Source organism: Erythrolamprus reginae, chromosome 2 (assembly GCF_031021105.1).
Source record: "Erythrolamprus reginae isolate rEryReg1 chromosome 2, rEryReg1.hap1, whole genome shotgun sequence".
In the NCBI taxonomy this organism is placed as follows: Eukaryota; Metazoa; Chordata; class Lepidosauria; order Squamata; family Dipsadidae; genus Erythrolamprus; species Erythrolamprus reginae.
The window spans coordinates 204,420,916-204,435,665 of record NC_091951.1 but is presented as its reverse complement, the minus strand read 5'-3'; the positions used below and the strand labels follow the sequence as shown (position 1 = coordinate 204,435,665).

The 14,750-nt window shown below is 41.3% G+C and overlaps 1 protein-coding gene and 1 non-coding gene across 3 annotated transcripts in view; one reads left to right on the top strand and one right to left on the bottom strand.

The window, feature by feature from the left end:
* Positions 1-14,750, top strand: part of ARHGAP4 (Rho GTPase activating protein 4) — a 66,446-nt gene that overhangs the window by 4,374 nt on the left and 47,322 nt on the right. The window lies entirely within an intron of this gene.
* LOC139163308 (U4 spliceosomal RNA) lies at positions 5,337-5,470 on the bottom strand. Its single transcript, XR_011558463.1, has one exon. It is a non-coding gene; the product is annotated as a U4 spliceosomal RNA (small nuclear RNA).

Sequence of the window (14,750 nt, the reverse complement as noted above, 5' to 3'; positions counted from 1 at the left end):
CTATGGTCATACTGCCCCTTGAGTGTGCTAGATTATATCTTCAACAGTTCTTAATAGGACAATGTTTGGCCATATTGACTGGGAATTATGGAAGATGTAATGCAACATATCTTGAAGGCAGGAGGTTAGGTAGTGGAAGGAGAACCTTAGTGAACTAGAATTTGCTCTGAGATACATGAGTTGCGGATACCAGATTAGCTGGAGAGTCAATAAGGGTAGCACAATCTGTTTGAACCATCATAAAAATGTGAAGGCAAGTATATCTTAATAAATAAGATCCTTGCAATTGCATCACTTAGTCATTCTTTTTTAAGCAAACTACTTTCTAAAAAACAAGATAGTTTGCATGACAAGAATATAGTATTACAAGGAGTCCTTGACTTATGACTGTTCATTTAATGACAGTTCAAAGTTAATGATGACTTTAGAAAAAGAGACATGACTGTCACAAGATCCCCGGGATCACATGATTGCATTTTGGGTGCTTGGCAACTGGCTCACATTTGCTAGTAGCTGCAACCTCCTTCAGTCCTGCGATCCTAGCTCATTACCTTTTCTGTTTATTTCTGGCAAAAGACCACCCTTTAGGAAAACTGAATTTACTTAATAACAATCACAGTAAAAATTGCCATAAAATTGGGTCTGACTTGACTTACAATCGTAATGTCTCACAATGAAAATTCCAGTCCCACTTGCAGTCATATGTTGAGGACTTCCTGTAGCTGTGTTCAGGTGAAGATTTGAGCCATATTATAAATCAGATTATTTGTAGACTCTTGAATGCGTGACTCCAGTATTGGTTAGCGCAATTAATATAGATTATTTTCATTTGTCTTCTCTACGGCACACTTGAATGAAGCAAATACTTCCTTGGGGCTTTCTTATTTTGTCCTTCTTTCCCATATCCTTGGCTTTGTGCCTTATCCTGTTGCTGAATCAAGACCTTGCATGGGGATAGGGGGTGGGGAATGGCCTGATATCACTGCCTCCCTTTTTCTATTCCAGTCAACTAATTCTCCCTTCTCCATGTTCCCAGCTGAGTTTTCTTTCCCCATTGAGTATAGCTTCCGAGTTGTCAGTTCTGATTTTTCAGAGGCTTTTGTGCGGAGGGATGGGGGAAGGGCTTTATCTGTGTCTCTTCACTCTTCGGCCTTGTTTCTGTTGATAAAGCTGATAGATAAACAGCTGTGTTTCTCCCCCCTCCTCCTTATTTCCTGGCTCCTGTCTTAATACCCCCATCCCATTAAGCAATGGACTTCCAGCACCCTAGGGTCTGACATGAATCATGGTTTTTTTCTTAAATTCTAGGCTGGGGTGTAGGTGGAATGAATTCATTTTTAATTTTACGGTAATAGAAATTTTTAATTTAATTTTTTTTACTTTATTCTTCTTCTATTAACATAAAAACTTGTTCATGCTGAACCAGAAAACCTTTCTTCCTGGACACATATTATTCTCTTCCCACTATTTTGAATTCTAGTATTTGCTGTATTTCACCCAGCAACCTTCCAAATTTCATAAATTTGGGTGAGATGGGTGACATACACATTTATTCAATTGATCAACCAATATGTGCACACATACCTTGTGGTACCAAGGGTAGATGCAAAATACGTTGCTCAGAAATGTAATTCCCTAATCATTTAATACTATCTAGCACCTAACCTGCCCTGCAGTTTCAGCAGGCCTTGGCTTCTCACACATTTTCAAGTGTAATCTCACATTTTCAAACGTCTAGAAGCTGAATTTTGCACTCACTGCTTGCATTGTTCCTACCCTTTTCTAGAATATTTGGAGCATATGACCATGTCTCTTGTAGGGTAATCCTCCACTCTGCTTGCTGATGTTTCCGTATACTGTATACAGTGCATTCAGAAAATATGCACATCCCCTTCACTTATGTCAATTTTGTTATACTGCAGCAGGCTGATTCCATAGTTGTTGAAATGCATTTTCCCCTTCACTCATTTACACTCAGTACTTGATAATGACACAGTGAAAACAGAATTTGAGAAATGGCTGTAAATGTATTTTTAAAAAATATCACATTGGTATAAGTATCCTTTGTAAAAATACTTGATTGTTAGTTCCAGTGCCTCCCATTTCTCTTGATTGTTGCTGCCATGTTTCTATACCTTGATTGGAATCGATCCGTGGTAAATTAAATCGATTGGACATGATTTGGAAAGGCACACACCTCTCTCTAGAAGGCCTCACAGCTGGCCATGCCTACTGTAGCAGAGCAAAAGCCACAAGGTTAAAGAAACTGCCTGCAGAGCTCAGAGATAGCATTATTGCAAGGCACAGATCTGGGGAAGGCTACAATAAAATTTGTTCTGCACCAAAGTATCCATAATTCTCAAATAGAAGGAATTTGGCACAACTAGGACTCTTCCAAGAGCTGGTCGCCTGGTCAAGCTGAGCAATCGTGGGAGAAGAGAAATTACCAAGAACCCGATGGTCACTTTGACTGAGCTGCAGAGATCCTCTCTGAAGATGGGATAGAGTTCTACAAGAACAACCATCACTGCAGGGCCGCCCCCCCCCCCTCCTCCTGATCTGGGCCTTATGGCAGAGTGACTAGACAGAAGCCTCTCCTCAGAGCAAAAAAGCACCTGAAGGACTCACATTGTGAGTAACAAGATTCTGTGATCTGATGAAACCAAGACTGAACTGTTTGGCCTCAATTCTAAACGTTATATCTGGATGTAACCAGGCACTACTCATCACCTGCCCACTGTCATTCCAAGAGTAAAGCATGGTGGTTGCAGCAGCATGCTGTAGGGCTGTTTTTCAGCAGCAGGGACTAGGAGACTGGTCAGGGTTGAGGGAAAACTGAATGGAGCAAATCCAGGGATATCCACAATAAAAATCTGTTTCACAGTGCTTGGGATTTCAGATTTCACTGAAGTTCACATTCCAACATGACAAGGATCCTAAGTACACAGCCAATATTATACAGGAATAGCTTAAGGAGAACTCTGTGAATGTCCTAGAGTGGCCAAGCCAGAGCCCTGACTTGAACTCTATTGAACATCTCTGGAGGGACTTGAAAATGGCGGTCCACTGATGGTTGCCATCCAACCTGAATGACCTTGAGGGGATTTGCAAGGAAGAATGGCAGAAAATCCCTCAAACCAGAGTGCAAAATAAGTTGTGTCATACCCCCAAAAGACTTGAGGCTGTAATTGCTTCCAAAGGTGCTTCAACAAAGTACTGGGTGAAGGGTTTGAATACTTCTGCCAATGGGATAGTTCAGTTTTTTCTTTTTAATAAATTTATAGACATTTTTAGAATTATGTTTTCACTTTGTCATAGTGGGGCACTAAGAATAGATTAATGAGAGGAAAATTTCAACAACTGTAGAATCAGGCCACAACCACAAAAAAATTGACAAAACTGAAGGGGATCTGGACACTTTCCGAATTCACTATATATTGTATAGGTCATACTTTGCAAGTGAAAAAAGGAAGCGTGGGTGTATGTTTTACACACAAAAACACACTATTTATATCTCTATATTCCTATCTTCGGAGTCTTCAGAGAGGGGCGGCATACAAATCTAATAAACTATAACTATCTATCATCTATTATCTCTCTATCATCGCTCTAATCTCCACCCCTATCTGCCTACCTACCTACGTTGTGTTCCCTGTTGTTAATTGTTACGCTAGCTCTCCAGATGAATTGCTTACAAGCCTATTTGTACATGAAATCAGTGTGAGCTGCATTTAGCACTGTGCCACTGTATGCAACTTGGATTACGTTCTCTGGTGTCCATAAGCTAGTAGAGTTGTTAAAGAGAACATGACAAGCTACGGGACTCTTAATGCCTCTCTCTGCATTTCTTTGCATACTTCCCAAAATGGAGATTTTTGAAATGGTTAAAGTACATTTTCTTATGTATGCTAGTTGAGTACAGTATATGCAGGGCATCTGAGCACAGCATTTTTACATTAATATGCCCATGCCAGTGACAAACTATGAGCATGACATGAAAAGGGCACAGACATTCTTTTCCTTTTCCATTTTATAGGAATGATTGTTCAGTAAAAATGGGCTTCCTTTTTGCATAGGGTTTGAAGCCACCGGGGGGGGGGGGGCTATGTAGATCTGAGCCTCTTGTCATGATACTTAATTATACATTTAGTCAGGCAGCATTGTTATGTAATTGAATAACTATATATGCAGTTTTGCTCCAAGTTGCGAATTTTGGATGACTTGATTGCAGTACTGAGATCTTAATGTAAGTAGTGCCTTTCTGCATCAAATCCAACCTGATTCTGCTTTTATCTTACCTTTGTATTCTGTTTTTATAGATGTTATTAAGTTAATTACTAGCCTTGATTTTTAGAAAACTGTACAAGTTTATGGTTTCTTACCTTGATACTAGCACAGGTAGTCACAACAGTTAATTTAGTGACCATTCAAAATTACAACAGCACTGAAAAAAGTGATTTATGACCATTTTTACACCTATGACTGTTGCAGTGTCCCCATGGTGATGTGATCAAAATCCAGATACTTGGCAACCAGTTCATATTTATGACGGTTACAGTGTCCCAGGATCATGTGATCACATTTTGCAACCTTCAGACAAGCAAAGTCAATGGAAAAGCTAGATTCACTTAACAACCACATTACTGATATAAGAACTACAGTGTTTCACTTAACAACTATCGTAAGAAAAGTCGTAAAGTGGTGCAAACCATGGGTGAAATGAAGAGGTGGGCTACTGGCCGGACGCGGGGGAACGCAGTGGGGTAGTAAAAATGGAGCTCCACCCCAGAGCACCCAATTTGCACTGAAAGATGTTGAAAGAAAATGCAGGGCATCCTGCATAAGCCATGCCCACAATGTGGTAGTAAAAATTTTGGTAGCCCTTCACTGCTGAAATGCTACCGGATCGGCCCAGTTTGGGGCTACCAGTAGCGGTGGCCGTCAGTGGTTTGGAGAATCGGTAGCAGAGGAAGTGTAAGGTTCTGCCCACCTGCCTGGATGTAGCCATTTTCTTTTTTTAACCCTCTGTGCAAGCACAAAGCCTTCTGTGCATGTGCAGAGGATGAAACTGTGTGCACGATGGTGGTGTGTGAGAAGCTTGCACACGAAATGCAAAGCGCGCGTGCACAAAGCCCAGTAGGGAAAGTAAGTTGATTTCACCGCTGGTGCAAGCTCACTTTCCAAGTGTTTCACTTAGCAACATAAATTATGGGCTCAACTGTGGTAATAATTTGAGGACTACCTGTATACCAAATTTGGAGGGGGAGTATAGATAGAAAGCAACAAGAAGAAATGTCATGGTATTCATTAAAATGTAAGTTTCCTAAGAAGGTTATATTATTGATAATTTATGAGAAACAGTTGGCATGAGATTAAGAGGGGCTGTAGTCTAACTTTTTCTAGTTTCAATTAGCAATAATCGTGCCTTGGATAAACATCATTGGCTACGATATTGCCTCTGCGCAAAGCAGTGGCAGTATTGCAGCCAATGAGGTTTATCCAAGGCATGATTCGGTGTTGCTGCAGTGTCCACAAGAAAAAAAATGGTTACAGAATTAAAGCTGCCAACTTAGGTCAATTTTTTAAAGGTATCTCTAACAATTTTTGGAAAATCTATCTATCTATCTATCTATCTATCTATCTATCTATCTATCTATCTATCTATCTATCTATCTATTTCAATTTGGATTTGGATGCCGCCAAATTCCCGAGGGACTCTGGGTGGCTTCATATACTTACCGTCTCTCCACTCACGTAAACTAGGGTGTGAACATAACAGGTATTTTCTTAACAGGAACATAATTATAGATTATTAATGTTAGTGCTATTTTTTTAATATATTGTAAGCAATGATGTCTATTGCTTGTCTATGAACAGCTAACTATATTCTATTCCAACTCTTTCTAACCTTACAGTGGATATAAAAAGTTTACACAATCCTGTTTTCTGAAGTGTAAAAAAAATAAAAAAATCAGACTAAGATAAATAACTTCAAAATAAATATTTTTCCCTACTTAATACAGGATAACATGTAAGCTGTACAGTTCAATTGAAAAACAAACTAAAAAAATCTTGAACACCCGGTTCTTATCTAGAAAAGTTTGTAAGTAGACAGAGGCATTTGTAGGTAAAGGTACCACTGTGCTTGGCAAATGACAAGAATCTACTACGGTATATTAGGTGACTTCCAACAGCAATTTCATGTTTAAAGAGGAACTGCTTTGTATATAGAGAATTTTTCTGGTAAAAATTAATTAAAAAATAATTGCCTGTTGGCCTGGATGGAATAGATCATAGATCATGTGGTTAATTTGTGTACAGATATGTGATAGTTGCATATAATTAAAGACACTATTGATTTATTAAGTAGTAGTTGCATTGGTAGTATTTATTGCTGCTTTACAATAAGAATTGATACATTAGCTCATTTCTTCATTTTTGAAGCAGATGAAATAATCTTAAAATGTCATTGATTTTGACTTAAAGGAAAGATTCCTAGATGTGGGTTGCAGTAAATGAAGGACAAAAGGCATTTATTTTGAGAGCTTTATTTGTTGCTATGATGAGAAAAGGGAAGGCAACCAATTAAGTCTGTCATTTCAGCTTGGTTGATTGCGGGAAATTGAGGGGGGTTTTTTTTGCAAATAAATTGCTCATCATCTATAAGAAAAAATATTCATGATGTTAACTTTTATATTTAGAATACTTTTTGCACAGTGTCTTGAAGTAATTTACATATTTCATTTAAGAGATTTGTCTATGCTGTCTGAGATTGTGATTTTTTTTTGGAAATAAGTTAATACCAGTAATAGATATAAAAATGTGCTCTCCAAGATTTTGTCACTCTCAAAGATAGAGACTTTCTTCATAGGATTCACTTCAGCATTGTCATACTCATACCACAGAGTGATGCCACAAAACTCCTCACCAGCAAAGGATTGCCTAAAGCAGTGATGGCAAATCTTTTTTTCCTCAGGTGCCGAAAGAGTGTAGGCGCGCGCTATCGTACATGCATGAGTGCTCACTTCCATAATTCAATGCCTGGGGAGGGACGAAAACAGCTTCCCCCTCTTCCCGGAGGTACTCTGGAAGCCGGAAATGGCCTGTTTCTCAATTTCTAGTAGGCCTAGCACGATCGTGTTTTGCCTTCCCCAGGTTGCAAAGGCTTCTCTGGAGCTGGGGGAGGGTAAAAATAGCCCCCATCCCCCCCAAGGCTCTCTGGAAGCCAAAACACCATCCCGGAGCTTCTTTGGGAGCCAAAAATCAGCTGGACGGCACACACATAACACGTTGGAGCTGAGCTATGGCAACGGCTCGTGTGCCAGCAGATATGTGGCGAGGAGGGCGTTTGCCCAGGTTCGCCTGGTGCACCAGTTGCGGCCCTATATGGACAGGGAGTCATTGCTCACAGTCACTCATGCTCTCATCACCTCGAGGCTCGATTACTGCAACGCTCTCTACATGGGGCTTCCTTTGAAAAGTGTTCGGAAACTTCAGATCGTGCAGAACGCAGCCGCGAGAGCCGTCGTGGTACTTCCAAGATTCGCCCACGTTTCTTCAACACTCTGTGGCTTGCATTGGCTGCCGATCAGTTTCTGGTCACAATTCAAAGTGTTGGTCATGACCTTTAAAGTCCTACATGGCATCGGACCAGATTACTTCCGGAACCGCCTGCTACTGCACGAATCCCAGCGATCGATAAGGTCCCACAGAGTTGGCCTTCTCCGGGTCCCGTCGACTAAACCAGTGTTTTTCAACCAGTGTGCCGTGGCACACTAGTGTGCCGCGAGACATGGTCAGGTGTGCCGTGAAGCTCAGAGAGAAAGAAAACAAGAGAGAAAGCAAGCAAGAGAGAGAAAGCGAGAGAGAGAAAGAAAGCAAGAGAGAAAGAAAGCAAGAGAGAAAGAGAACAAGAGAGAGAAAGAAAGAATGCAAGAGAGAGAGAGAGAAAGAGAGGGAGGGAAGGTGGGAGAGAGAAAGACAGAGGGAAGTAGGGAGGGAGAGAGAAAGAGAGCAAAAAAGAGGAAAGAAGGAAGAGAGAAAGAGGGATGGAGAGAGAGAGAAAGAGAAAAAGAGGGAGAAATACTGTAGAGCGAAAGGGAGGAAGAGAGATAATTTTTTTGTCCAAATTTTTTTTAGGGGGCCCCCCCCCCAAATGTGCCCCATGGTTTTGTAAATGTAAAAAATGTGCCGCGGCTCAAAAAAGGTTGAAAATCACTGGACTAAACAATGTTGTTTGGCGGGCCCCAGGGGAAGAGCCTTCTCTGTGGCGGCCCCGGCCCTCTGGAACCAACTCCCCCCGTAGATTAGAACTGCCCCCACCCTCCCTGTCTTTCGTAAACTACTCAAGACTCACTTATGCCGCCAGGCATGGGGGAGTTAAGATATTCCTTCCCCCTAGGCCATTACAAGTTGTGCATGGTATGTTGGTGTGTATGTTTGGTTTTATAATAAGGGTTTTTAGTTGTTTTATTAATTGGATCGTTACATGCTGTTTTTATCATTGTTGTTAGCCGCCCCGAGTCTACGGAGAGGGGTGGCATACAAATCCAATAAATAAATAAATAAATAAATAAATAAATATGGCTCTGCGTGCCACCTGTGGCACACATGCCATTGGTTCGCCATCACTGGTGTAAAGAATAAGGATGAATATGAGGATGAGCAGGCACTGCCCTGGGATACTGAAGCTGAGCGGACACCAATACCAGCCTGCCTGCCAAATCATTCTAAACATACAGAACTTCACATTGGTGGGAAGTGGTGCTATCAATTAATGTCAGCTAAGTACCATATGCCTTTGATGCAGCACTGCCCTCCAGCAACCTTGCTGTCCAGATTAGTTGCGCTTTTGCTAATGCCAGTCCCCAGTTTGGCTTCCCTCTGTAGTGCAGAAGTTTACTTTCTTACAGAGTGGAAAGGTGAGCCAGCTGCAGCATTTGCTCCTTTCAGATATGGAGCACAAAGCATACTTAACTCTCCTGGGATGGGGATGGGAGCAGAGAAGACTGCCTTGATTGGGGGTTGTTGTGAAAGAGCGTGAGTGCTATGGTAAAAGGGCTCCTGGACATTGCCTGGTCTTTACCAGAAGTTAGCTCGTCTACCTGCTCTATGTGGTGTGGCAGAACACAGTATAGTTCAGACAAAAGACCCGAAACAGTGGGGACTCGATGATACAGAAAGCTGTAAGAGCCATTTGTATTGTTATACTACCTAATTGTGCCATTCTCAAATAAGTGGGAGGGGGACAATTCAAAATCCAAGAAATGGTGGAGTTCCATCCATCCAGAGGAAACTGAGCAGTATTTCTACAGCATTTGCTTTTCCCTAGCAGGAACTGAGCCTATAGTAGTTTGTTGACTCAGCTCATTTATTTGTATTTGTATTTATTAGATTTGTATGCTGTCCCTCTCCGAAGACTCGGGACGGCTAACAACAATATAAAAAGACAATGTAAACAAATCTAATATTAAAACAATCTAAAAACCCCCGATTTAAAGAACCACTCATACATACAAGCATACCATGTATAAATTCTATAAGCCTAGGGGGAAGGGAAATTCCAATTCCCCCATGCCTGACGACAGAGGTGTGGGGTTCTTCTCCTGGGTCCCGCCAAACGACATTGCTTAGTCGACGGGACCCGGAGAAGGCCAACTCTGTGGGACCTAACCATACCTTGGAAGGTACCAATAGAAGCTTCCCTTAGAGATAAATTTAGCAAATTATTGGATTTGTTCTTCCCTTCCTATTTGTGTGTTTGCTGTGTCCAGATACCTTTTCACTCTTGAATTTGGTCTTGGGCATCTGTTTTCTGTAAGTTTCAAGATATTGTTAGGGATGGTACCTATTTACTATGCTTGTAGTTTCTTATTAGAATTTTTAAGGTAGCTGTCTGCGAGGAAGCACTCTTGTTGGGTATACTTTTTCTCACTCTCATTATCAGGCCTTCTGTTTATGAGCTCTTGATGATCCACAACATGTGGGCAGAGCCTCCTCTTACCTAACTGCTAAACTCTGTGGAATTTACAGATGCGGGAAGAGTATCTGCAATTCTGATGTAAGGTGTCTGCTGTTTCCTTTATCCCTTAAAGCTTGCAAATAGGAAATGCAGGATTATTTCTGTAATGGATCAGATTTTTATTATATTTCTTTATCCTCCTTCTGGAAATAATATATGTCAGGACTTATCTCTTTCTTGTATACAAGAAAATAAAAGTAGAGAATCCCTAAGTATATCCAGAGAATATTTTTCATGCTACTAAGAAATGTATCCCAATCCCTCCATTATATAAATCCCTTGGTATAAAATACAATTGGGGAATCAGGGTCCCCAAATCAAAGGGGGAGGTGTCTGCTTGCAATTATTCACTGATACTTTTTCTTCCCAGCTGTAATCTGTTGCTTCCTTGTGAATTTTCTTCTTGAAGGAGTTGTGAAACTGACAGCATTAAAAAAAACAATTTTAATATTGCCTCTAAAAATATACTGTCTTAAGACTCTTACATCATGTTTTTGAATATCCTAATTATAGAGGGCTTCTCGGGAGATAGCTAGGTTTGCATACCGATGTAAAATGGAAATGTTTGATTTATATTTAATTTATATTTGTTAACAGACTTGGAAGTATTTTCTGCCTGAGTTGCTTCATTATTTAACTTTCCAGTGAATAAGACAGCTGAAAATTGGCCATATTTGTTTTTGGGCCAAATATTATATAGATGACAAGTTGAGGGGAATTGAATAATTGTAGAAACACACAGTAATTTTTTCAGGTGCTCAGGTAGACCTCAATATACGACCACAATTGAGCTCGAAATTTCTGTTGCTAAGTGAGACATTTGTTAAGTGATTTTTTTTCTCCCTTTTATCTCCTTTCCTGCCACAGTTGTTAAATGAATCACTGCAGTTATTAAGTTAGTGACATGGTTGTTAAGTAAATCTGGCTTCCCCATTGATTTTGCTTGTCAGAAAGTCACAAAAAGTGATCACATGACCAGGAGTCAGTTCTAACTTACCTCACTACCAGTTTGATTCCTCCACGTGGCTGTGCCTTGTGAGTGCATATGCGCTTTGCGCACACAGGTGCATTGGCAAAAATCCGCCCTCCCAACCCCTCCCAAAATAGCCACCAAAAACAAGATGGTGGCTACATGCACAGTGCCAGAAACTTGGCTTCTGTGCATATACAGAAGAAAAAACCCAGGGTAATTAAAAAAAAAAATTGGGGGGGAAATCCCCCCCCGAAGCCAAAACCAAGATGGCGACTGCATGCATAGTGCCGGAAACATGACTTATGCACATGTGCAGAAGAAAAAAACCGGGAAAAATTCATATATATATATTGGACAAACAAACTAAATGCACATGTTGCAGAACATAAGAACACATTAAGAAAAGAAGAAAAAACTTCCTCCCTTTCCCAACACTTCAAAACTACAGGACACAAAATTGATTTTGACAGAACTAAATTAATTTCCAAAACTAAACACTACAACAAAAGAATAATCACGGAAGCCATTGAAGTAGAAAAACACCCCCACAATATTAACAAACGTGATGATACCTCCCGCCTACCAGACATCTGGAAACCAGCCCTCATTAACAAATATATCCCAGCCATACAAAGTGAAACCAGACCCAGAACAACACAGGACACTACCACCAATCACCTCCACCAGGCCCAAACCCACACCCACCCTACAGACCAAATAACAACCAGCACCCAGAAGCCAAACTACAGCAGTGCCCCCAACTGTTGCAGCCCCCTCTGGCACGCACACAAAGCAAACTGACAAACACCATGAACACATGACCAGACCACAAACTCGCAGCCCAACCAAAATTGTTACACCCCAGACACACATTATAAAACAGCTATGTAGTCTGCAAGCTCCAACTACTCAGGATATCACCCCCAATCCACAAACATCAACTAATCAGCATACATCAATTACATCAATGATCCCAGGTGTTACCCCACTGACTCACCAGGAAGTTTCAACACAGCTTGCAGCTGCTGAGCCCACACCCCACCCACCCACCAGTGTTTATAGAGGGAAGGCAGCTCAGGTCTCGCTGTGTTCGCCCTGGCACAAGGACAAAAGCACCAGCCTGAAGATGATGAGTGGGACCTCATTGTTTTTTCTGTCGAATCTGTTGAACTGGTATTCCCAATTATGGGAGGAACTGAATGCTTCCTTTTGCCTCTCGGCCCAACCCAGGGCCATTTCCAAGGCAGTTAATTTATTCATAGCTGACACACTATATTCTGTATGTGTGACATGTGTAACAAAGAAACATCAGCTAAAACATGTTACATATATGTATGTATGTATGTATGTATGTATGTATGTATGTATACACCCCCCCCCAAAAAGATGGTGGCGCCTACGGACTGGCACAGACCGAATTGGGACTGTGACATCATTGTGATGTCACAAGTGGGTCTCTACCGTTTCGGGTGAACTGGTCTGAATCGGGAGGAACCCACTTCTGCACATAGCCCTGAAACTTTGCAAACATCGTAAATATGAACCAGTTGCCAAGCATCCAAATGTTTGTCATGTAACTATGATGCTGCAATGGTTGTAAGTGTGAAAAACAGTCATAAGTCACTTTTTTTCAGTGCCACTGTAACTTTGAATGGTCACTAAAGGGACCATTGTGAGTTGAGGACTACCTGTATTTCTTTTTGCCATAAATAACTTTGAGCTATAAAAACTGATGTCAATTCATAACCAAAGGTGAATGAAAACAATACTGAATGACCTGTTCACCCTGTGCTATACACCCCACCCTCCTGTTTATATTGTCTTTCCTTTTTAAGCAGTAAAATTGATGAATAGATCTTTTACATTTTAAAAGTTCACACCATGGTATTAAAAATACTGAGTAGTTCATTTACTACGGTAATTCAATATCTACTTAGTGTGACCACAAAAGAAGATTACTCTCAATCTAAAAGCAAGATTATAAATGCATTCTTTGCTTTTGAAACTAGACAAATAACTTCTTTGATAGACAGACAAGCTAGCTGAATGGGACACCATGTTGCGATGGTCCTCCTTTCAGCTTTTCCTAAAGCATTATTTATTCAGCAGTGCTTATATCTAACCTTCATCCTAGTAGATGCTGGGAAGCAAAAACCTTGTGAAAATAATAAAACAAAGCAAGGAAAATAATTGCAGCTAATAATAAATCAGTAGGTGACAGATCCCGGTCTTAATATCTGACCGATTGTGCAACCAATCATAACACAATCATACAATAAAATGATCGAGTCATAATCACATAATTCTGATCTAACAATCAGTTTGGAATAATGGCTTGAAGAAATAGATTTCATCATCTCTCTGTGAATGCAAACATTGCAAGACCTACACAACTCCATGGCGAGAGGGTCCAAAGAATGAGGCTGTGAAAGAGAAGGCCTGCTTTCTCAGTTATGTCTCTTGAAGAAGAAATCTTTAACAGGCCTTCTCGGTGTATCTGAGTCAGAAGGAAGGATTTTGTTCTAGCTAGGCATTGCCTGAGGTAGTGTCTAGGATAGGATCCTCCAAGCTTGGCAACTTTAAGCCTGGAGGACTTCAACTCCCAGAATTCCCCAGACAGTGCTGAAAGGAGAATTCTGGGAGTTGAAGTCCTCCAGGCTTAAAGTTGCCAAGGTTGGAGACCCCTGGTCTAGGACAACTCAGTGCAGCCAAATTGGTGTGTCAATTCGCCCTGGCCAACTGACCATGGCCAACTCACTATGGGACAACTTGTGGGACAAGAGCCTATTTTATTTATTTATTTATTATTTATTAATTGGACTTATATGCTGCCCCTCCCCGTGGACTCGGGGCGGTTTACAACATTATAGTGAAAAATACAATAATAAAACATTCTAGGCCAATTAATAAAGTAATGACTTAAAAAAAATTCTTAAAAAACCCCTAAACATTTAAAATCAAAGAATCATACACATGCTATCATACCAAATATATTCATTGGGCAGAATGACCCCAGGTCTGGCGACATAAATGTGTTTTCAAATTCTTATGGAAGGCAAGGAAGGTGGGGGCAGTGCAAATCTCTGGTGGGAGTTGATTCCAGAGGGCCGGGGCTCCCACAGAGAAGGCTCTTCTCCTAGGTCCCGCCAGCCAGCATTGTCTGGCTGATGGGACCCTGAGGAGACCAACTCTGTGGGACCAGACTGGACACTGGGATTCGTGCGGCAGAAGGCGATCTCAGAGATAATCTGGTCCTATGCCATGTAGGGCTTTATAGGTCATAACCAACACTTTGAATTGTGTCTGGAAACCAATTGCTAGCCAATGCAGTCTGCAGAGTGATGGAGAGATGTGGGCATATTTTGGAAGGCCCAAAACTGCTTGCGCAGCTGCATTTTGGATGATTTGAAGTTTCCGAACACTCTTCAAAGGTAGCCCCGTGTAGAGAACGTTGCAGTAGTTGAACCTCGAGGTGATAAGGGCATGAGTGACCATGAGCAAAGACTCCCTGTGCAAATAGGGCCGCAACTGGTGCACTAGGCGAACCTGAGAAAATTCCCCCCTTGCCACAGTCGAAAAATGGTTTTCGAAAGCCAGCTGTGGACTGAGGAGGACGCCCAAGTTGCGGACTCTCTCTGAGGGGGTCAATAATTCCCCACCCCAAGGTAATGGACGGACAGATGGACATGTCCTTGGTAGGCAGTACCCACAGCCACTCCATCTTTTCTGGATTGAGCTTGAGCCTGTTGATACCCA